At 44.3% G+C, this 25365-nt stretch overlaps 1 protein-coding gene across 3 annotated transcripts in view; it reads left to right on the top strand.

Annotated features, from left to right (window-relative positions):
* The window catches only part of Atxn1 (ataxin 1), a 380515-nt gene that overhangs the window by 98024 nt on the left and 257126 nt on the right, over positions 1 to 25365 (top strand). For all 3 annotated transcript variants that reach the window (XM_026783019.1, XM_026783020.1, XM_026783021.1), the window contains one exon: positions 12002 to 12123. The gene's annotated coding sequence lies outside the window, so the exon portion shown is untranslated. The remainder of the gene's footprint in view (positions 1 to 12001; positions 12124 to 25365) is intronic.

Here is a 25365-nt window from a genome sequence, read left to right as displayed (position 1 = left end):
CTATAATCCAATCCTTTAGAGATGTTACATGACTCACTCACTCGGGGTCTCTTGCTGTTCTGAGGATCTGAGCAGCCCTGGCATATGCTCGCCTTTCTTTATGAGGTTGGGAAGTCTCGCTGTTTGTCACTTTTGCTCTTTTCTCTCTGGCTTCTCCAGATCACCAGCATTGCTGCTCTCATAATCTAACTGGAGTGGGACAGAGCGACATTTAATTGCCGTCCTCAGAATGGTGTGCACATCAAAACTTAAGAATTGCTCATTTCTGGAATTTTTCCCATCAATATTTGTGGGTCAGGGTTGACTTCGCGTAACTGGAACTACAGAAACACGGGGTACAAGATGCTCTATTACACAGAAGCCAGGTCTTTCTAGAGCCAGACTTGGTGGCGTTGTGGAGAGTTGATGGAGGAGCGTGGGAATGGCCAGACCTCTATCAGGAAAGGCACAGTGACACTGGAGAGTCAGGAAGGGGGAGGGGATATTCAGATGGTAAAACCAGGAAATGGAATTGATAGGGTCTGGTGCTAGCTCATTTGAGAGACTCTGGAGAAGACAGCGGGAGTGATGCTGGTGTGTCGAGTTGCATCATTCAGTGATGTGATGGTCTAAGGACCAGGTCTTCTTTACCCACTGAAGCTGCCATTGCTCTGCTCATCACCCTAGAGCTTCCCCCTTCTTGTGTTAGGAATCATAGCCAGGAACCTCTCTCAGTTAGTTTGGGGTATTCTGGAGTGTCTGGGGGTCAGGAGTGAGTCCAAGATACCTAAGGCGCTGGCACAAAATTGGGCAACAAAGGGACAGCTTTAATATAGCCCTGTCCTGATGTGGGTACTGCAAGTAGCAGCTTAATATGCTTCACTGACCTAAGATTGCTCATTTGGAATTTTTAGAACAATGGGAAGAGTTTGGTGTTCACCAAATTGGTACAGCGTTACCTTTCTGATTAGGGGCAGAGGTTGGAAAAGCAGCCTTTCGTGGCGCTGCCCTAGGAGGAGTCCCACTGAAACTGAAACAGAACCGGGCCTTGCAAACTGTGATTAACTAGCGTTGCCATAAGGAAATATCTGCAATAAACTAAAACGGCAATGTCAGGAAATGGGCCAAGAGGTCAGCTGTGCCATGCCCTTCCCCCCACCTTTGTGGTGATGGACCGTCTCCACTGAGAATGATTCATGCAAAGAAGCATGAGAGTGGGGGGTTAGGTCTCAGACGAGCATTGTGGACAACTCTGTCACTCAAGTGACGGAGTCTCCAGGCGAGAAGACACAAATCAGGTAGGGAAGTTTATCACAGTCACGAGATGGGGCTGTTAGAGACCCTCTCCTAACTTTATGACCCCATAGGTGCTTGGGATACTCAGTAGTCTGTTCTTGGCTATGCTTTTATGGCACGCTCACATGCTTTCAACTTACTTGCTCTATCTAAGAGAAAGGGGGATTTGGAGGAGAACAGAAGGCCTCCTGAATATGATGTACCCTGGAGGGACGGCTACCACTAAATGTACATTGTGCCAGTTTAAAAAAAGTGTAGCAGGATTTCCAAAGAATAATTAGAAAGCCAAGGAAATAGGAGGTTTCTGGCTCTGTATCCTATATGCTGTGGTCCAAATGGTAATATTCATTAAAGAGATCCATGCTGGTTGGTGGCAGTCCTATGGAAAGCAGAGATGGAGATAGAACCATCGCAAACCGTGGGACTGCTGGTGTTGGCAGGGCACTATGGATGGCTGCAGATTTAGAATGGGCAAGATATAAGCAGTAGAGCGCTGGATGCACCCCAGCCTCAGGTTCTTTTTGCCAGACATTAATGCACTGCCCTACTTTTTCCTAATGTTAGCTCACATTAGGAAAGAACTAATTCTCCTTCTGAGAATGTTCCAGAAAAGCTGGCATGGACCAACTCACAGAATACTGCTGGCTGCGCTGCAGAGAATGCTACTCTCCCTACTCTGAAACGTTTGGAAGAATTACATTGCTAATCTGTTTAATCTTGGGACCGAAGGGAAAGACGTCTAAAAAGAAAATCCACATTTAAAAAGTGTGCCCTCGTTTTTTTTTTTCCTCTCTTCTGCTTCTTCCTCGCCTGGCTTCTCCTGTTCCTCCTCCAGCTTGTCCTTCTTTGGCTTCTCTTACTCTCCCAGTTCCTCCTTTCACTCCAGCTCCCTGTCCTCTGACTTCTTCCCTGCCTTTCCTTCTGGATCCTCTTTGTCCTCTGGCTCTCCCTCTTCCCTTCGCTGAACCTGGGATCTCACACATGTTAAGCACGCACGCTATAACTTAGCTCTACTCTCGCCCTTTAGGACTGTGTTCTCAGTCAGCGATCCATCAGAGGAAAATGGAAGCAAGCCTGTTTTTTTTTGTAGGTTCAGCCCTGCCGTAAACCAAGAGGCTTACCAGAAATTGTAAAGACGCTAGTTATCTGCAGGTAGTTTTGAGAGACAAACCCAAACCAAGGAAGTCTTAGGACACCTAGAGGGTGCACAGGTGAGGCCACACTGATGGGGCCCCTGCTAGAGACACTTGGAAGGAAAGGGAGTGATGGAGTAGACCGAAATAGAAAATGGTTGGAAATGGGAACTGGATGATAATTAAGAATAATCTGAGAAGTATCCAATTTATCTTTAATGGCTCTGGGCTGGTGCAAGGGAAGGCATGTGAGGTGAGAGATAGGAAAGGCAGGAGGACTGAGAAAGCTGATGGAGAATGCTGAACCAGCTGACCGGAGGGAGCAGAGAGTCTGGAAAGCACTGGAAACCGTGCCTTGGTGCCTGGCATTTTTGCTGACCTTCTTTGATGAATGCTCTGTCAGTGGGAGAGACAGATGCGGGTGGTGAGGGTACTCTGGAGTGCATTTATATAACATCCCTATCAGTGTTCTGGCCTCCTGACCTTTGAAGAATCAAAAGGTTGTGCTTCACCACATCCAGGAAGTGTGGTTCTTGAGTGAGACTGGGGGATTGCTCAGTGGGTAAAAGATCGGGCTGTACAAGTGTGGGTACCAGAGTTCAGATCCCCGGAATACATGCAAATTCTAGTGGGGTCCAGCGAGGGAGTTGCCTCTAATTCCAGTGCTCAGAAGGCACAGTGAGATTCCTAGTTACTTGTATCAAGCTCTGGATTTGATTGAGAGGCCTTGCTTCAAAGAATATGGTAGAAAGCCATCAAAGAAGACCCTCACCATTAACCTCCAGTTTCTATACTCACATGTCCGTCAGTGGACTTGCAGAGTGTGCTCACACACATGCAGATGCACAAGCACACCTGCTCCTAGGCCACCCACACAAACATGGGCATAAAAAGGATGGCCAAGTGTTTTAAAATTCCATTTTAATTTCTAATGCATTGTTGTTAAATATAATCTACCTAATCAAAAGTCTTTTGAGGTTCTTGACAACCTTAAGGAGTAGGAAAAGAGTGGACTAGACTCAAGATCAAAGATTTTGAGGACTACTGGCCTGTACTCCTTTTTGTTTTGTTTTGGATTGAGACAGGGTCTCATGTACCCCAGGCTAGCCTAGAACTTCCAATGTAGCAAGGATGATCTTGGTTGTTCCCCCTCCTATCTCTGCCTCCCTAGCTCTGGGTGTGTCATGCACCACCATGCCTGGTTCATGTGGTGTTGGGGGAATCAAACCAATGTCATGCATGCCAGGCACCTTATCAACTGAGCTACATAGCCAGCTCTGGCCCAGATTATTACTAAGTCATTCTAGCAAGTGTGGTCTTGTAATTTCTGGTCAATACCTCAAGGGTGTTCCCTAAATTTACCCCAACCTTTTAAATCCTTTTCGATCCTAGCATAACAGTCTTCTATAATGGAATGTAGCCTTCCAATGAACACTTGGGCTTATATATGGTGCATGCTTCTCCCTGTTTTTAAAAAATAAGAAGCAATATTTATCAGGCACTTTCCTTTAAGCCCATACTTTATTTACAGGAAGGCTTATGCAAGCTTACCAGCTTGATTGACTGTCTTAAAAAAAAAAAAATCCAACCCTTATCCTCCGTCATAGTATCCTGTCTGGCTGTTACTCTCCGAAGCTGTTTCTACTTATGTTTCCAAACTCATATGTTTTCCTAACTCTGTTTTAGACATTTTTGTGTGTTAATTAGTAGCATCTGCTCCTTATGTCATAAGACAACATGGTTTCCTCCTTATACAAAGTGTCCAAATTGCAGGTTAAGTGGTAGCAGCCTTGCTGCCTGAGCTAATGCTACCGTTGCTTATTTTTAAATGGCAACCACACACCTCTTCCTTGGGGCTTCATGTACTTTGGAGAGCTTAGTCGCTTTTGGTTGTGAAAGATTTATAAATGGCCGTGAGTTTCTTGCATTTTTTCTTAATTCTTTTTTTTTCCTCCTCCCTCCCCGATTCTAGTTCCTTCTGACTATGAGTGCAACCCCAACAGTTAAAACATGAGAAATTCAATCTGTTTCTAAGTGTCTGCAGGGATAGGTCCCAGGACCTCTAGAGATACCAAAATCCCCAAAGCCCAAGTCCTACCACTAAAATAGCACAGTGTTTGCATAAACCCACACAGTTCCTGTCCTGTGCCTCGCATCATCTTGAGATTGCTCATACTGCCTAACGCAGTGTGAATGCTCCTTAATCTGTTGAGCCATATTGCTTAGGAATAGTGGCAGAAAAAAAAACAAACCTGTAAATGTTCATTATAGTTTCTGCCTGTGTGCATGTGTGTGCCTGTGTGCCTGTGTGTCTGCGTGTGCACACATGTGCCTGCTCATGTGCATACAGATATTTGTTTGAGATGGGCTCCTTTGCTGGAATGGGGGCTTGTGGGTTTGGCTAGATTGGATAGCTATTGAGCCCCCAGTAATCCTGATCCTCTTGTCTGAGCCTCCCCAGCACTGGAGTTATGAGAGTATGTCACCATGCCTAGGTTTTTACAGGGGCACTGGACATCGAAACTTGATCCTTTTGCTTACTTACATGGAGAGCTCTTTACTACCTGAGCTGTCTCCTCAGCTCCTGCCTGCCTATTTTTTTTTTTTTTTTGATCCTCTTTTAGCTGAATCCATGAACACAGAGCCCCACGGATGCTGGGCTGAATTCTGCTAGTGTGGATGGAAACCATGTTGGTTGTTTTGTGATGGGCTTCACCCTACTGAGTGTCAGAACGGTGATCCTTTAAACCAGATACACCTTTCTTCTGATGGGAGACCGCTCTGGATTTGAATTGAGGCACAAGTTAGAGATGGTTCCTCTGCCTTTCATATTCCATATGTCTGTGTCAGACAGCAATGGGGATGTCTTAATTCATTTCAATAGCTAGAGGGGCAATAGGCTTTGCATTTTGTAGAATCCAAAGGCTTTGAAAACAATTTGGTCCTCCTAGTTTTTACTGAAGCCAGGTTGTCTGAATCCTCCCTGGCTCTCTATTGCCAACTGAAGATTGTTTTTCTGCCATTATTCTGAAAACAAACAAACAAATCATGGTGGCTTTTTAACTTGGTATTTGATCTTTTCCCCACTCCTAGTACAGTAGACCCGACCCTGCTTCAGTTTTGCCCTCTGCGATTTTAGTTATTCATGGTCAACAGAATTCCCCCCACAAAAACATTAAATGGAAAATTCCAGAAGTAAATAGCTCAAAGGCTCCAATAAGCTTTATTGTAGTATGCTGTTCTATTGCATTATTAGTCATTGCTAATTTCTCGCTGCTCCTAATTCATACATTCAGATTATCATCCCGTGCTGGCTAGCTCATTGTCCACTTCACAGAAACTAGAATTACCTGGGAGATGAGCTGTTGAGCATCTTGTGAGGGATTATCTTGACTCCACTAACTGATATGGGAAGACCCATCTTAATTATAGCAAAGAGCACTCCCTGGGACGAGAGGGGACTGAGCTGCAGCCCATACCCATTGCTTTCTCCCTCTGACTGTGGAAATGTGTGCTCATCTACTTTCGGCTTTGGCTGCTCTGTCTTTCCCATGATGGTGGCCTATACCTGACCCATGATCTGAATAAACCCTTTTTCTCATTAGGCTGTTTTTGTCACGGTAATTAAATACAACAACAGACAAAGAAAATAGGACACATGGATACTTATGTATAAGAAGAGCTACATATAAGGGTCTCTGCTGTGTACAGTTTCAAGCATCCAATGGGGGTCATGGAACGGGGCTTTTGCAGATAAATGGGAGCTTGCATGTGTGTCTGTGTGCTCATGCGAATGTGTGTCTCTCTGTGTGTACGTACACAAACATGTGTGTCTATCCATGTGCATGCAGTTATGTGTGGGGTGTATATACTTGTGTGCACAAGCATGTAGAGGCCACAGAACAACCTCCGCTGTCATTTCTTGGGGCACTTGCTAACTTTTTGTGGTTTTGAGATGCAGGATTTTTCACTGGCTTGGCACTTGCCAAGTAAGCTAGATGATGTGGCAATGAACCCTGGGACGCTCCTGCCTTCCTCCCCAGCACTGGGATTATATCACCATACCTACATGCCTGCATTTTTTTTTTAAAATTGATTCTAGGGAATGAATCAGACTCAGGTTTTCCTGCTTGCAAGTCAAGTACTTTAGAGACTCAGTCAACACTCAGTTCCACTACTCCAGTGTAAAGGACAGCTTTTCCATGTAAAGGCAGGGCATTTCACCTGTAGGAACACACAGCAGAGAGTCTGCCGTGTTTTCTATCAGCCAGGTAAAGTAAATGAAGACTGATAGGCCAGGTTAAGGATTTTCTTCAATAGCAAGCTAGTCCCCTCCACCTTCTTTGGCAGTTCCACAGATGATAGTCTTCATTTGGGGACGTCTCTGAAGAAACACGGAGGCCAGGGGCAGGTTGATGGGGATGTGCGTAGCTCGCTCATCCCTCGTGCTAAGGATGAGTTAGTGGCACTCTCTGTAGCTGGAAGTCAAAACTCCAAGCGCGTGCATCCTAGATAATAGATAAGATTATCTTCCACCTGTCAGCAAGATCTCATGTCCTAAGAGTCCATGACTTCCCAAAACAGTGCCACCAGCGGGGGACGGAGTGTGCAAACACACACACACACACACACACACACACACACACACACACACACACACACCTATGGGGTCTATTTCAGACGCAAACCATAGCGCCCCAGCTTGGATAAGGTGTCCCATGACTTTTGTTCCACTCTACGTTTCAAAAGCAAGTCACTAACTCTAATCTGCACTCAAGTGTCACCAAGGTGTGCCTGTCAAGTCGTGGAGCCCCAGGAGGCCCCTTGGAGGCTGCTTCTGGCACCCCCTCCCCCCGTGCTGTGATTTGTGGCTCACACCCTGTGTCCTTGAATTCGGATTGTGCACCCCCGCCAGTCTCCCTGGTCAGTTGCATTTGTAGAGATCATGTTTTCATTATAATATTTAAATATATGTAAAACAACCTGAATTATAAGTAGCAGTTAATTTTAGGGAATTTTCCTGATACATTAGGAACCAATTCTGCGTAGGAGGCTGAGGCTACTTTATTTGAAAAATCCATCTAGCCAGACCAAGGTCGGCAAACAAGCCTCACAGTAGCAAGGTTATTGTGCTTGGCTTATATTGCCATGACACCCCCTGGCTATGACCCTCCAGAAAAGTATCCCCCAAATGACTATGGAATTGGAAAGCATTCCGTAGAGCCCTTTACATACTCAGAGTCTCTAGGCACACACTCAAATATGCCTGCTGATGTTGCTTCTTCCCCCACCCCCACCTCCAGTCTTGGGACTCTGGATATATATATATATTTTTTTTCTGTTCTGTTGCTGGCTTTCTTTGTTTTCTTGAAAGACTCTCATGTGTCATTGCTCAACTTCAGAATCAATTTGTAGTCAGAGGTGACTTTGAACTCTGGTCCTCCTGCCTCTACCTTCTGAGTGCTGGAACTGCAGGCATGTGCCACCATATCCATATCCAGTTTCTGCACTGCTGGGGACAGAACCCGGGGCTTCGAGTATGCTGGGCAAGCAATGAACTAACCAGGCTTCTGGTCCAGCCCTTTTATTTTGTGCTGACAATGCCACCAGCCAGCAGACAAGAACACATTGCCAGCGAGATTAGATTCAAGCCTGCTTCTTGTTGGCAGGGTTAGCGCAGGGTGTGATGAAGAAAGGAAGCAGATGGGATTTCCTTTGTCTTAGGACTGAGGGCATGGCTACATGGTGGAGCACTCACCAGCATGCATAAAGCCTCAGACTGCAGCCCTAGCAATACAAACACATCATTTTTCTTGGAGACTCCGTGCTGAGGATACAGGACAGAGCCTCCTCCATCTATGACATGTACCTCAGCCCTGACTTAGGAAATTTTTGCTTCAAAGGAGAGTCATAAAGTTTTCAGAGTTGTTTTTTTGTCTGTATAGTTTCATTTTGATTTTTTTTTAAAGACAAGGTGTTACTATTTATAGTAACACCCTAACTGGCTTGTTGCTCACTCTGTAGCCCCGGTGGAGCTAAGTGGAACTCACAGCATCCTCCTGCCTCCGTCTCCCTAGTGCTTTCTGGGACTATAGGTATGGGCCCCTTATCCAGCTGGTGGTTTTCTTTTGCTACCAATCACAGTGGCTATAACTGGGGATTGACTGGAAGTCACGAAATGAATCATTTTTAACTCCATGCCCCCTGGGATGAGGAAAAATGGAAATTGCTGTCCCCTTGGATGAGTTCTCTCTCTCTCTCTCTCTCTCTCTCTCTCTCTCTCTCTCTCTCTCTCTCTCTCTCTCTCTCTCTCTCTCTCTCTCTCTCTCTCTCTCCTCTGTAAATACATGAGCACTGCTTCACCAGTCTCCAGACACGTGGCTTCAGCAGCCAGAGAATATCTCCTTCCACTACCCCAATCCCCAACCACCTCCTCACGCACAAATAGATTTTGTTCATAGACAGGTGACAGGAATGTAATCCGGAAATGAACTTCTTTGTTAAGGACAAAAGCAAATCTGGACGTTGAGCTCTCTGCATTAATAGAAATGCGAGGCTTCTGCTAAGCTTCTCTGGTTCAAAGCCACTTCCTATCACATTAAGTGATTGACATCCTTCGGAGGTCAAAGGGCGCTGAGGGGAGCACAGCATCCCTGTAATGCCAGCCCTCAGGAGACATACTGGGCTACATGAGAAGATCGGGAGATCTGGACCAGCCTGGACTATAAGGCCAGGCTATGTCTCAAAATAAGATAAAATAAAAATTAAAAAAAAAAGAGTCAATTGACATAAGTAGTTCAACCCCACGTCTAGTCATAGTTCTGACTCACTTCCTGTGTATCTGTAAGATGTGTGTGGCTTTCTCCAGGCCGGACGGCACATGCCCTATAGAAGTCAAATGAAGCTGCAGACATCTTGTCCAGTTCTCTAAGAGCCAGAGAGAAAGCTGGGAGCAATGACGACAAGAACAGGGAGCTCTCTTTAGTTTCAAGGGGGAAAAAGTTTGCTATCAGCGAATAAAGAGACCAAAGGCCTCCTTTCCCCTCCAAATTCTGTCTTACCAAGACAGTTTTTCTTTGAATTTGCAGGCTTATCTTGATTCGTGTCACTTTGTTAGTACTATATATCAAGGTGGGGGCGAGATATCGTTCATGAAAGCTGCTCAGAAAATGAATGACATCCTTTTAACCCCACTTTTTGTGGGCGTTCATATCATCTAGAAAACAGAAGGACACTTTCATTCTCCAGCAGATGCATGTCCAGACTGAGCACTATATGGTACTAAACTCTATTCACTTGATGGAATGTTTACCAAGAACCCCACACTGTCTGCTTCTCAACGGTAGGAATTGTCTGCTTGAATTTAACCACAACCCCCCCCCCTCCAGAGTCCTCTTAGAAAACATTGACTGTTCCATAAAGCAATAACTTGCTGAGTCTTTCAAAGGGTCAGTGATGGGATCAAGGGCGTAGCTTGGTGGGGGGCTTGCTTAGCATGCAAGTTACAATGTGTTTGTCCCTGGTGTAGCATAGGCTGAGCAAGCTGCAATCCCAGCACTAGGGAGGTGGAGGAGGGGGGGAATCAGAAGTTCAAGGTCACCCTTAGCTACCTAGTATGCTCAAGGAATACTGGAGGCCCTGTCTCAATAAAATAAACAAAAATATTAACTATCCCAATGACTTAGGGATGCATGAAAGGTTACCTTGCCTATAAGTGGGTCATGTGATGACAGCTGTGTCGATCATTCTAGAACCCAAAATTGTAGAGTTTAACATTCATGCGGTGGCTAGGCATTGATTGCCTCAGCTTACTAATATTCTACATAGGAAACTGATCATGGAAGGCAGATATGTTTACCCTACAACCAACTCTTTGGCTAGGGAAGAACTAATTTTATCCATACTATGCCGGTGTAGAGCCATGATATAAAGACCAAAACATGAGAGCTGAAACATGGTAAGGGGGTCCTTTCATGTGATGGTTGGGGACCTGGGTCCCAGGTTGCCTCCATTTTGTGTTATGACCATCTGTTATTCAAGTTCCAGGCAAAGATATGGGTCATTGAGAGCCTCCTTTCTTTTTCTTTTTCTCTCCCCCACCCCCATCCCCGTTGCTGTTATTGCTATTTTGAGGTAGGCTGTGTTATATACACCTGGCCACTCTCAACTTGCAATGTAGACTACACAAGCTTTGAATTTGTGGTCATCTTTTGGCTGTAAGGACTGCAGCCATGCACCACCGTGCCTGGTCTTTGTGTCTTTGCTTTGGAGACTGTCTTCAGCTCTGATGCCTGTCTACATGCTGGCTGAACACACTCACTCTAGAAGTGCAAAGAGCAGGGCAGAGGGGAGGCAGTCTCAGAGCAGAAGGGAGGGGCGCAGCATCTGTCCTCAGGATCTCTCCTCCAACACCCGGGATTACAGTTGTAGTATTATGCAACCCTCATCCTCCCCAGTGGGTGACAACCCTCCAGCAGGCTTTCAAACTAGACAGAGAACAACTACTCTCCAAAGCTAAAACATACATACCAGGGTGCAGACTCCTTTGAAGGTGGCCTCCAAACTCTCAAGTGGACACTGTCAAAAAACAAAACAGTGGGGTTTAACCATGATTCAGGGGAAACTGGAGAGCTGGGGACAAGAAAACATTAATGCAGCTGAGGCAGGAAAAGAACTTTTCAGAATGGCTGCCCGTCAGGCCACTCTCGTGTAGACATCATCAGCTGTTCGGAGGCAGGTGAAGAGGCGTGCACACCTTTACCATTGGTTTCATATCTACTGTGTACAGTACCTGGCGCTTTCCACCCTGGGAGGAGATGGTATTTATCAGGTTTATCTAGAGGCAGGTGGGGGAAACCCAGCAACTACCCATTTGTAATACAAAATGGAAATTTCCTTTCTCTTTCATGCTATCATTTTTTTCTATTCTTAAAGCGCTATATGTAAAAGAAAACAATATTTTCTCAACAACCAGATGGTATTTTTTTGTTTTTAAATACAGAACCTCACCGTGTAGCTCAAGCTGGCCTCAAACTCCTGATCCTCCTGCCTCTACCTCCTGGGTACTGGCATTGCAGGTGTACAACGTCACACTAGGCCATTTTAGACTTTAACAGGCAGATGAGTAATTTTTTAAAAAACTAAACTTCCTCTACTTTCTAGTTATTCAAACCTGAAGAAGCCTTCCTTTCCTTCATACAGTGGGTAAACTTGAAATTTTGCAAGCACATGCCTACTGGAAAATACTATCTTCTCCTGTACGTCTGTCTGTCTTTCTTTCTTTCTTCCTTTCTTTCTTCCTTCCTTTCTTTCTTTCTTTCTTTCTTTCTTTCTTTCTTTTTTCCTTCCTTTCTTTTTCTTTTCTTCGTTTCTTTCTTTTCTTCATTTCTTTCTTTCTGTCTGTCTGTCTTTCCAGTATTTTAGGGTACCAATGTAGATGCGATGTGTGATAGCTTCTTTTGGGTGAGTGATATGCTTGTGTGACCTTAGAAGACAGACACCGAGAAAGCCCAGGGATTTCCCCTGCATATTCACTAACTGCTTGAAGTGGCAATTTCCACTCTGACTTGGTGTTTGCTTTTGTTAAACTGCAGCATACTGGAGGAGCATGAAAGAATCTATGTAGAAGCTTCAGAAGTAGGGTTCCTATAGACCCTGAGCAAACCAGAGTGGACTCCAGCCTGCGCAAATGAGCTTGCAAAAGGAATGGTTTGGGGTAAGTCATCCCGATGGACTTGGCATTTACATGTTTTCAGTTTCGTGTGTCGGTCTTTACTTGGCGTGCTGGGATATTTTAGTGAGTAAGGTGCATAGCCATTTTCCCCATAGCTCAAGCATTAAGACATACCTGAAAATGTTGTTTTCGTGAGAAAGAGCCAAGAAAGTAGCCAGATTAGCTTAATATGTTTATTTCTGAACTTTGCAGGATCATAAGACCTCAGGGGAAGGCATTTGCCATTAGGGAAAATGAAACAAAGCAATAAAAAACAATAGTAGCAGCATAACCACAAATGTCCACACAATGAATGGTCTGTGTGGTCCATGGGTTCCATTTAGCTGAATGCGTAAGGGTTTCATGAGTCAGACAGAGGAGGTCTAGCTACCTGGTGAGACTCTTAATCTGTTATCAGTATTGGAGCAGGCAAGGTGGAGTTACCGGGAGTTTCCAGATCATTTTCAACAAAAGCTTATTGAGTAATTTTTTAAAAGGTGGCAAAATGTAGTTATTTGAAAGAAATACATAGTGTGTAAAGTCAGTCAGGATAATTAGTATTGTCTTCAAAAACTCTGTTCGGTTTTCATGTTGGCAACCTTTTCCAGTTCTCTCTAGAATTTATAATTAACTGTTGTGGAATACGGTGACCCTCCTGATACACCTTAGTCCTTCTGCTTATTGGTGGTCTTGGTCCGCTAAGTGACAAGCTTGGTCTAAGAGTTACAGCCCAAACATTCCAAACTTTAAATACATGATTTTAAAAAAAATACAAATTATATTCTAAACAAATACAGCTTTCTCAGGATGCCTTCTTGGCTTCATTAATGGTATTTCCTGGAAACACTCCTCAAATGCAAGCCCTGTTCATCCTCATATGTGGTCAAGGGCATCGGGAGAAGGTACCACTTGCTATGACTGGCTTGTAGAAGTGTACGTGCCAGCATGATTTCCCTGGACTCCTGCAAATTGAAAGCTCAATCTAGTACCATTAAATAATCAGTAGTCTTCAGTTCTCTTCAGTGGAATTTACTGTGTGCCTGGGGCAAACTATCATTTGCAAGGAGTGAGAGAGGTCATTCGCCTAGCCAGGGGGGAAGAAAAGGTCCAGCCCCTGGGGGACTCTTATGTCCATTGTCTTTTGGTGAAGCAGGACTTTCAGATTCTGTAGTTAATAATTTAATTCCTTTGTGACATTAATAAAAGAGTGTTTCATGAATTTTATATTAAAATAAAGCAAGACTAGGTTTTTTTACATTCTTGTCTGTTTTCTTCCCCCATGGAGGCCCTAGATTATTATCTCTCTGTAACTACTGAGTACAAGATCCTTCACTCTGTGGAGCCCCACACTTTGTTTTCCATTGAAAACAATACATTGTCTTCTCAATACATTGAGAAGAATGTATTGGCTTTCTTTCTTACTAAACATCTCCTTCCTGAAGCTGAGCTGTGCACAGCAGTTTAAATGATGGTCACATGTCACTCTCGTTAGCAGCTGTCTGCCTTTGAGCGAGCAGCACAGTATTTGGGTTTCAGAGCATCGTTTTCTCTCTCTAACAAATGTTAAGATATGAGATGCAGGAAACCACATGAATTCAGTGGAGTGACACTGCAAACTCGGTGTGATCTGGGGATGCTGGGTTATGAGTGTTCCAGAGAGCATGTGGCCTTTCTGTCTGCTGGGGTACCCTAGCCCCTATCTCTTTCTGCATATGTCTACTGTGTGTATGGGCTATGGTGAATCGCAAACCCACTGAAGACATAGCCGGGGGCTTTCTATAGACAAAGCTTGCCTATCAGAAATCCAAGCTCTCCTCATAAGTTCTCAGGTCTCGACTCAGTGTACCTGCCCTCTTGAGGAGTGTCTTTGACACTCACAGATTCTGCATTAGATCTATGTGTTTGCTGTCACCCCACTTGGGTTTCCGACTTCTGCTATAGGACAGCACCCAGATCATACTCCAATGTTTCTCAATGGTGGTCTCATCTCAGAGCCTCCTGCATCCGATTCACCAGGATGTGGTTGTCATAGACACAGTGCCTCCAGGCCTAAGGAATCAGAGTCTCTGGGGGATGTAGAGCTCAGAAGGCTCATCCCACCTCTTTGCCTACTGAAGTTTAGAACAACTGTCTAGAGACTGTGAACATTGTTCTTGGCCTCTTGCCCACAGCAAAGGGTGCAGGGTCCGAGTACAAGGAAGGTTCCCAGGAAATGCTCTCTTGTCGATGTAGGCAGCAACCACCGTGAGATTCACATTTACTTTGATTGCCTCACCTTTGCGGGATGGAAAATCATCCTTGTCTATGAACTCTCAGAACCCAGTTCCAGCTAAACACACAAAGCACCCACTTTTCCGGGCCTTCAATGTTTCTTTCCTCTGTCCCTTGAAATGGCAACAGCTTCGATTGAGGTCCGATATAGGGGGCATCGGCTCTGTGCTGGGCAGCTGGAGGAAAGCCACAAGAGACCAACCAGCTCCCAAGGCCACATCAGCTGCCCTTGGCGGTTTATTCCAAGTGCCATTTCTTTCAGCTGTTGGAACTTGCAAGTGGTCATTTTGGGTGGCGGGAGAGGTGCCCTGTCACTGGAAAGGACAAAGTTAAGCCTTAGTGGCCACACATCAAAGCTCCACTTGGCTAGTGGCAGACTCGGCAGTCTCTGGGTTTGAATCGCATGTCAACAGATTGCAGTGGTGACATTTGAGTCCTCTGTCCCTCCTCCACCTGCTCTGCTCCCCCATTCTGGAACCATGGGGGCAGTCAACTTGACTTGGCTTGATTCCAAAGAAATCTGTGATATCCGTGCTTCTGGCAGAACTCCCCCAACAGTCTGCATGCAGCCCTGGTGGGTAGATCTTACAGAAGAACGTATAATGGTCTCCTTATTCTAGGAAGGGATGAGTTGGGGCCATCAGGATGGATACACATCTGTGAGGAATACACGGATAAGATCCTGGAGGTGAGGGCTTAGTCCTGTAGTGATGTTTAAGTCATAGTGGGTTATTTAATGGGAGCTGCTGGTCCACCAGATGTAAGGTGTGTGTGTGGGGGGGGGTGGAGTTCCTTGGACTTCCTCCCTGGGTTTGAATGAATTTACTAGACTGACACACAGAATTCAAGCAAATACTTCTTTACAGCTATAGCGCTACTGTATGCCACTGCTGAATCATACTGACAGGTTGTAAGTGGTGTCGCAAAGGATACGGGTGAACAGCAGGACGAAGAGCTGTATGGTGTCAGGTGAAAGAGTAAGGGGCAGAACCTCAACATTCTCTGGGCAGGCTAATCTTCGGGATCCTCCTAATGTCTCAATGCTTCACGAACTCTGCCTCTTTGAGTTTTTAAGGAAGCCTTACTGCCTGAGCACACTCGGTAAACTCACGGGCATCAGATGACCAACTCAGTCTTCTCTTCCTCCTCCCAGAGAGTGGGGGAGAAGCTAACTGACCTAACCCTCAAATCTCACCTCAGTATGTTCTGTACTGAAGCTGTGGGATATCTAGGATCAGTCAGTTAATTCCAGAATCAAAGGAGACTTATTACTTCCAAGAATTTTAAAAGTTGTAAGCCAGGAAATGGAGACAAACAGCAAATATATATTTCACAATATCATAATGACCAAATGCATCTATCTATCTATCTATCTATCTATCTATCTATCTATCTATCTATCTATCTGTCATTTATTTTGATGCTGGTGTTGTGCTACATACCCATAATCCCAGTGTTGAGGAGACTGAGACAGAGGATAACCTGGGATATGTAGTTAAGATCAGGTTTGAAATTTTTTTTTTGCATTCTTGGCATTTTTCACCTATTACTTAGCCACAGGGTTGCCCATAGAAGTCATGCTGCTCATGAATAACGTGTGAGAAGACACACTCAAGAACCATGTTGGAAAAGTGTATTCTCCCAAGTGTCCATTACAGTTTTAGTTTTGATGTTGGAACAGAGCCAGTGACCGTGTGCATGTTAAACAGGCACTCTGTGGCTTGGATACACTTTTCGTCTTTTCATTCTGTTTAGGAGATTAGAAAGAAAAAAGGTGTTACCAGCTAGATTTATCTCATATTCTCAGCTAAGCATGGACAAACAAGCGTGGGTTCCTAAAGCAAGACCAAGGGCACATGAGACTCTTGAACATGAGATTCACGGAGAGCTGGTGCATTTCCCTGAGTGGTGTTTTTTGTTTTTTTTTTTCATTCAAGTTGAGGTAGGTGTGAGAGATGTTCCGTGACGCAGAAGAGACGTGTTCTGGTTGTCAGTTGCAGAATAGGAATTAACAGTTGGTTGCACACATATATCTGAGCCTTTCTTAAAAGGCTCTTGGGTAGAGGAATAGCCAATTAAAGAAAACTTAAAACCTGAGGTTTTATTCTAGTATCAGATGACAAAGTCTGGCTGTGTAGCCATGAGTGGCCTAGAACTCGTTATGTAAAGCATGTGGGCCTCAAACTGCAGTGACCCTTCTGCACCTGACCCATGGGATGGAATTGCAGGTGTGCACCACCACATCTGGCCTAGCATTTCTGGTTTGGGGGTCTTTAATGGGACGTGGACTATTTTCTTCTTAGAATCTGTATTTTCTTACAAGTGGGCTAAAGAAAAGCCAGTCTTACCAGCTGAGAACCCGTGTGGCTCCGGGCCGCTTAACATTGGGTGGCCTTGATTTCCAAAGCAACACTCATCCTAGGTACTGGTTTGGGAAAACAAGTAAGCAGGCATAAGTAGGAAAAGACCCACTGAGAGCCACACATGCCCATAATCTCAGCATTTGGGAGGCTGAAGCAGGAGGACTGCCATTGAGTTTGGACCCAGCCTGGGCTTCATAGTGAGCTTAAGGCTAGTTTGGGCTGAGAAGTAAGAAACCGAAAACCCAAAATAAGAGCCAGCGAACTCACTGCTCTTACTACAGGCTACCCTAGAACATTCTAGATGTGTTTCAGCTTAGAGGAGTGTGTCTCCTCACATATCCAAGTCAGTATTCTGTAAAGCAGGACCCAGACTACCCAGTGATAGATGTGTTAGGACTCACTCTTCCAGCCGATGTCATAGCAAGCTCCTAATAGCAGAAGTCGTCCCAAGAAGCTGTGTCGTTAACATCTTGCTTTGAGTGAAACCATACCAGTCCAGGAAATGCAATGGGTTTCCTTAGATCAGTGATGCAAGGGTAGACTGACTTGATGCATCCTCTTCTTCAGTGACAATCTGAGAGCTTTGAAGGGAGGTATTTTCTGTGCACCAAAAATAAATTAGAATTTTAACTGCTGCTGCCTGTGCAGATATCACTGAAAGAAATGAGAAAACCACGTCCTGTTACTTTGCATGCTTTCCTTGGTGTGCGTGTGTGAGTTTGTGTGTGTGTGTGTATGTGTGTGTCCACTCTGTGCCAGTGAATATCATTAACATTTCCATCTCTTCAGATTCCAAACTCAGTTATTTACAGATCCCCTTCATATGGCTCCAATCAGAAATCACATGGACCCTTTGAACTTGAGGCTAAATCTGAAGTTGAGGTTATCCCATCTGCTTCTGTGGACTTCTCATTCGGAGACAGAGACTCCATGGGCAACTTGAACCCTGTCCAGTGCTGGGCACATCCTCTTCCTGTTCTTCCTCCATTCACAGGGCTGTGGTTTTTCCTGGTAGATGTTCCATCTCTTCTGCTCTCTGGCCTTGTTCTCTCTTAGGCTTCAACATCACTTGCCTGGACTCCTATGGCACCTTCAGAAGTATTCTTCTCTGGTGCTGCTGGTGATTTTTGAGATGGGGCCTCATGAAGCCCCAGGCTGCCCTCTATCTTGATAGTGTGAAGGATGACATTGAACTTTTGATCATTCTGCTGCCATTTGTCAAACTCTGGGATTACAGGTGTATGCCTGTGTCTGGACTTTAGGCAGGGCTAAGGGTTAAGCCCAGGACTCCCTACACACTAGGCAAGCACTTGACCACTGGCCAGATTTCCCATTGCCTGTTACCGTTTCTCAAAAACTTGCTAAAAAGTTGCTTTCGACTAAGTAATTTAATGAAAATGCTTAGATTTAGTGTTAAATTATTTAAACCAAACAATCTAAGTCAAACCATTGGTACTATAAAAAGTTAACAGCAGATAGAAACGATTCTACCCTATTGCAACCATATTTGTGAAGTTACCCGGAGCTACCTTTGTAGCATTCTGTGACATGCATGATGATAATCCACCTAACCAAGGATCCAGACTAAGGGTACGTGCTGTGCTGGCTGCATTGTGACTGTGGGATTTTTTTTAAAGGGAATTTAAAAAGTCAAGACTGGATAGCATTAAAAAGGTTGACGTAACATTTTCAGTTTTGAAAGGCTACTCTGCTCTAGGAGTGTGCTTGTTGCTTTTTTTCTTCTCCTCCCCATTTCTAAGAATTCTATTTGGCTAAAATACCAAAGGAGGAAAAAAAATCTTGGCTTAAGTAAATGAAAGGTCTTCTCCAAAATTAATTTTTATTGTACAAGAGTTTCTTTATGAAAGAAGTAGGACTGTATTTTTTTAAATATCACATTAAAAAATGCCACTCAAAAAAATTCACGTTTTGTATTGTAAACAAGGTGTTTGTATTGTTTTGACAGTGAGTCTGTGAGGCATTTTAAAAAGATGTTATTATTTTTATTTATGTGTATGTATATATGTGTGTTGTTGCCTGTGGGGCTAGAGCTACAGAGAATACCTCACCCCAATACAGGTGCTGGAAACTGAACTCCAATTCTCTAGAAGAGCAGGAAGGGTTTTTAACCACTGAGCCATCCCTCCAGACTGCAGTTACATGTCTTTTAAGATATATTTTCATATGTGTGTGTTTGTGTGTGTGTGCGCGCTCAATTCTATGTACAACAGATACATACCTCAGATTTTTCCTGTTAGTTCTTCAGTTTGCATCAGTGAGTCAGAAAGGATAATTTTCACCTTGAAATCTTCCCGGGTGTCATTCTGCTGCAACCTCCCGTCTCCTTGTGATCTGTACCTGGAGGAATCAAGGAGCCAGTCCTCCTGTGCTGATTACAGACTGGCTCGGACACAGTAAACATCACATCATTTCGTAGCATTTCGTAGAATTTGATGTTTGTCTGTGTCGAAGCACTAAGACGCACGGTTTTCGCTTTCTTTTCTCGGTATTTTGATGAGCTTATTTATTTTGTGTGGGCACGTGTTTGGTTGTGCGCGAGTTCCAGGGTGGAGGTCAGATGATATCTTGCAGGAGTTAGCGCTCTCCTGCAACCATATAGGTCCTGGGGCTTGAACTCAGGTAGTCAGCCTGGGCAGCAAGCACTTACCTGCTGAGCCATCTGTTACCAAGTATCATTTCCGAGGAGGCACTGACTCTTCTCTTACTCTCCTGTGATCCCAAACACCTAGTGACAAACCCTCAGGGAGGCAACAGATTCCTGCCATGTTCATGACAGCTTCAGCTGCTTCCCCAGAGAGGAGGCTCTCATCCAAAACTGCCCTCTACGGACTGTCTAGACCAATCTGTATGGTGATATTGTGGCTACAGCTGATCCAGGGATGCCTGATTTTTGTTAGCATGGGCAGAAGTGTCTGTGAGTGGGATAAGACCCTGATTTCCATCCCCAGTTAACTCCATCCCCTAACATGTCTGGTATAGTAGCTTTGATTAGGGAACGTGTAAAAGAGAAAGGAAGTAGGGTCTGTGTATATGAGTTACTGTCCTCATGGCTGTGGCAGATGACCTGACAAAGCCAGCAAGGATGGAAGGGCTTATTTTGGCTCATGGCTTGAGGGGACAGCCAGTCATGATGAATAAGGCCTGGCAGCCAGAGAAGCTCAAAGCGGAGGTGACAGGAGTATGATTGTGTCCAGGAAGCAGAGATGACTTCTGGCACTCCACTCTCTCCTTTTTATTCTTTAGGGGACCCCGGCCCATGGGAGGATACCACCCATGTTCCCAGGGGAGGGTGTCTTCCCACCTCATTTAAGTTCCTCTGGAAACACCCTCACAGACATGCCCAGAAGTGTGTCTCCTAGGTGACTCCGGTTCCTGTTAAACTGTCCACCGAGATTAATTGTACAGCCTGTGTACAGACAGAGTACTTGAATGCATCATGTTGAGCAAGTCATTATTAGCCTCTTCGAGCCTCAGTTTATCTATCCCAGATAAGGAAAAGAAGATATTACCTCCCAGAGCTGTAAAATCCATGTCGAGGTTTTTTATTGTTGTTATTATTGAGCATTTTCACAGTGTGTGGTTAGTTGCTTCATAATAAAAATTTCCACTTTGTTCTGAGCGTCTCCTTCCAAATGTAGTTCAGTACTCACTCAGGGAAAGGAGTGGGTGAGCCCCACTAGATAAGAGGAAGAAGACCTGTGGGTAATTGATCTGATGAGGGCATTGGGAGATATTGCAAGAAGCCATTGCATGGCTTTTTCCTGGGGAGATGTGGGAAAATGTCTGTTCACCCAGACAGAACACCTATAACTATCCAAAGAAATTATTTCATTTAAGTCTAGCTTAGTGAACCGTTGAGTTTATTTGGGTTCCTTCTGAAAGCGTAGGTAATGGCTTCTTACAACAACATCAAACCTGGAAAAACCTGCCCCCAGGACATCCACAACAAATCTTTGGAAAATGCCCTTTGTACGTTTCCCCACCTAGTTATTATATTAAGTTGCTCTTGTACATGTCTTATCTTACATCCTCACTGAGTGTCTTAAAAACAGGTCTGTAACTTTTACATTTAAGTTATATGTTAGTATCATGGAAGGGGCCATTGGGACTGGAGAGTGCGACCCAGCTTGTAGCTTGTGAAGCTAGGATTCAAACTCCAAGCCCTAGTTTGCACAGTGTTCTCAGTTTCCACACAGTGATTCCTTCTCCTGGCTTAAGCTCTTGTTGCTAAGCAGATAGCCCCTTGCTTTCCACTGAAGCCCCACAAGGACGTGATTGCCTTTGCAGGGGTTGCTGGGGAAGAAGTTGTTTTCAACTGTCCTCAGGACCAGCATTAGTCTAAGTGATGCTGCTGGCAGGTGGCCATTGGCAGGAGGCAGTCAAATTAGCCACTGGTATGAGCCCAGCATCCTAGCCTGAGCCTGCAAAGTGAGCCTGTCCTTCACAGTAAATAGATTTGGGAGTAAGTGCCTAGCAGGAGCCCTGGATATTTAAGGCAAGCACTTTGCTTCTTCCGTCCAATTGAATCCAAATTCATTATAGCTCTGAGATGCATAGCAACAAGCAATGCGGTGATGGCTTCCCAAGGCTGCCTGGTTCAAAGAGGAAGCTTAGCTCACTCTATCAAAAGTCATGGCCAGTGAAGCAACAAGATATTATTATAGAAACTTGACCTAAAGCTATACTAGGTTTATATTATATTCTACTAGGCAAATTTTTGAGTCGTCTGTGCTGTGACATCAATCTGCTGTAAAATTTGCTAAAATGTCAAGCCCTTTGAGTATATTTCACTTGAGGGTTGTGTTTCATAACCCTGCTGGTGCAGGTTTGCAGGTGCTTAACTTATACACTTCAATCATGAACATGTGCCACCACATACCATACCAAATCTTCATGCGTGCTAGGTCAGTGCTCTGTCATTGTGTTACATTCCATTATATACGTACATACACACACAGGCATATCCCTCATATACTTTATTGCATCTCTAGATTACTTACAATATTTAAAACAATGTCACTCTTACGGAAACAGTTGCTATATTGTTAGAAGAATAATGACAAGAAAAACACCTCTATGTTGAAACTATAGTTGTAAATTTTTTCATACATATTTTCTGTCTGCTGTTGGTTAAATATATGGAGGCAGATGCAGACATCATAGATACAGAAAACCAACCAAACACACACACACACACACACACACACACACAGGAACATGTGTGTACAAGCCTGCATACCGTTCAGACTATTGCTAAGTATAAGTCTTAAATGTTCGGTAGCATTGTACACATTTCCAGTGTGGGACATCCATCATCTGCAATCCATTTCTGAGACTTTCATTATTCCAAACACAAACTGTAGCTGTTGGACCATAAATTTCCTACTCTTCCCTCCTCCAGTCCCTACAGACCTCTACTCTTCTTTCCTTCTCTTTTTCTTTTTCCTATTTTCTTTATTTGTTTGTTTGAGACAGGATCTCACTCTATAGACCAGACTGGGTTGGAACTATGCAGATCAGGCTGGCCTGGGACTCACAGAGCTCCACTTGCCTCTTCATGCAGAGAGCTGAGGTTAAAGGTACCTGACTCCCCTACTCAACTTTCTGTTTCTGTGTATTTGGCTATTAAAGATATCACTCAAAATCATACAATATTTGTCTTTTTTTGGTTTGGCTCCTAACTTTTGTTGTTGTTGGCTTTCTGTTGTTGTTTTATTTGTTTGTTTGCTTGTTTTCTTTAATTCAGGGTCATATTGTGTAGCATGAGCAAGCCTAGAACTCACAGTATAGCACAGGCTGGCCTTGAACTCAGATTCTCCTGCCTCTGCTTCTTGAGTGCTAGAATTACAATCATTGACCACTCTTACTGGTTTTGAGCTAGCTTGTTTAATACAGTGTTTCTAATGCAGTGTTTAGAATAGGGTTTTATTTTGGGAAGCATTCGCTATCAATACAGATTGTATAAATAATCACTAATATATTATGAATCCCATTCTAATTTCAGAAACTAGGCTCTAATAGAATCTAATAGAGGGAGAAGGGCCTCAACATTTCTTCTTGTTAGCTGAAGAAAAATAGCAGTTTTCAAACAAAAGCTTGCCCTGCTTTTGCTGTGGCATTTCATGTTCCTTCCTGTTCATCGTTGGCTCTGATTTCCTTTCGTCTTTCAACCCCTATTTGGCCTGAATTATTTGAAATATTCTCTGATTCGGCTTGTATGTCTGCAATGCCTGCTAGGAAGTGTTCGGAGCTCTACAGGGACTGGCTTCCACGGGACATGCATTTACTCCCCTTTGTGTTCATTTCCTAACGAATCCTGCTGTCTGTCTACCTGCCTCTATCTGGCAATGGGCAGCGACGTGTGATTTTACCCTTGAAAATGAGTGAATCACAGCCTTCCTCACGGGTGCCTATGTGACTCAAAGCAGACGCATTTCTCTTTGCCAGAGCAGAAGTGCATCTGTAGTAGAGGTGAACACCGTTCTTCTATTTGCATCTCCTATGAGCCACAATTAAAAGTAGTGTGAGTCGATGCATCAGAATGAATGTGCTGTTTTCAGAAGTCCCTGAGAGCAGATAGCATCACTGGTTGGAGCTGCACTTCCCTTACGCCGAAGCTCTAAAAACCACTAAGAAAAAGAACCCAGAAGGGTCTTTTCAACTTCCTGAAAACGAATTGAGTTTGGAATGACTTAAGGCAACACTGAGGCAGAGCTTCAACTCAACTCCCCACAGCCTGTGGTTTTCCAAGTGTCTTTAATATGCATACTGTTCCTCTGGGAAAAGGGTAGTCTGGCTGGATTTGAAGTCAGCTACTTTGAGGTTTGCTTTGTGCTCTAGTTGCTACTGAGAGGTGCTGGAAGGGGAGGGACATAGCTCAGTGGTTAGAGCACCTGCTTCAGTTGTGCAAGGTGCTGATCCCCAGCACTGTGGAACCAAATGCGCTAGAATGTTCTAAGTGGATTGGATTTTAGGCATTAAAGATGCAGAAACAGCAGAGTGTCCTGAAGGGCTTTCTCCTCTCCTTGGACCAGTTGCAGGGCTATCACATACGTCATTATCACTTCTGCTTTTGGTTATAGCCACTAACCTTAGTTACACCACAGTGTTCATCCGAAGTACTCTCTGAGGGCCCTGAAGATGGGTCTCCACAAACTCTACTTTGCTGTGTAAGGAATGGCAGGGGAGTACAGGTTTTTTTGATAGGCAAGCAAGTTACACATGGCATTCTAGCATTCATAGCTTAGCTAGAACACAGCAGGTAAACACTTCTGTTTGGCCACTTGAGGTCAGCAAAAATGTGTCCTGAAGACTTTACGGTAACTAAGCGGTGACAAGACACTAATGGTAATAAGATCTTGGCGGCTGACAGGAATCTTTGTCCTTGAGATTATGCAGCTCTGTGCCTGTGTGATAGGCTGGGCAGAATCTTGAAGTTAGGGTTCTTCCAGCCCCAAAGCCTTGCACAGCCCTTTGGAAGCCCTGTGCTGATACTTATGATAATGTGGTAAGCTGTTACTGATAAAGGCTGACTCTACCCAGCGCCCTCCAACCCCTTGCCTAACTTTATAAGTAAGCTTCAGGCCTGGTAGACTGAAGCCTTCCCTGGTGATGAATATGCATGAGCTGTGCCTACGCATATGCTAATTAGATATATATCCAACTTTCTTTCATACTAGTTTGTGAAACTTAAAAAAAAAAAAAGAAAAGAAAAGAAAGAAAGCAAAGGAAAAAAAAATCCTGCCAGCCTGCAAAATAGGAAATTAAAAGAGCTGTGTGGCCTTTCCCGCCACCAGGTGTTTACAAGGAAACATAGATCTTAGGTACTTAGCAAATAAGGAGCTTCTGTTAGCTCATCGCGATTATGTTCTGAATTTTCCAACCTGGTGAATCATCAGCATGACTCCCGTTTTCCAGGGAATCCCCCCATCTGACACTTTCTCCTCAGTTCGAGTCGGGTATAGGATAGCAGGGCTTGCTTATGAGCTGCGCACAACTGAACAGGATGGCTCCTTAGCTCGGCCTGCTCCACCTCCACAAACAGTCATTCATTGCTCTTGTGTGAGGCACTGGTTTTTCTTCCACCCAAGGTGGTAACTTGAACGTGGCTTTCCCTGCTCGGAAATCGCTTGTTCCAAAGGCCTGTTGTGGAAGGGTTGTTGATTTCTAGTGTGCACAGTTGGTGTTTTCTTTCTTTCTTTTTTCCCCCAAAGAATTCGTTTAACGTTCGTAGTCTGTTGTTTGGTAGAAAAGCTAATTTAATTTAGGTTATATTTTTTTTATGTACCCAATAACCAAGAAGTGATACTTCCTACAGGAACATCTCTGGGAGAGAAAAACTCTGAAAATATAAACCTGTTTTTAACAAGATGGAATCAAGCATTTGGCATTACAATTTATCAGTCAATTAAATGCTATGGTAGCTATTGTAGGGATTTTATGACCATGTTGTCACCTCCTAAGCCCTCCTCCACCCAGGACTCTTCACCACCTAACTTTATAAGAATCAGGTCGGGAAGCCTGGCTCCTTTTTTTGATGATGGATACGTATAGGCCAGGCCAATGTGGTGTTGTCACTGTGAGAGGGACT

This window comes from Microtus ochrogaster, chromosome 16 (genome assembly GCF_000317375.1).
Source record: "Microtus ochrogaster isolate Prairie Vole_2 chromosome 16, MicOch1.0, whole genome shotgun sequence".
NCBI classification, from domain to species: Eukaryota; Metazoa; Chordata; class Mammalia; order Rodentia; family Cricetidae; genus Microtus; species Microtus ochrogaster.
This window is presented reverse-complemented; position numbering and strand designations above follow the sequence as displayed.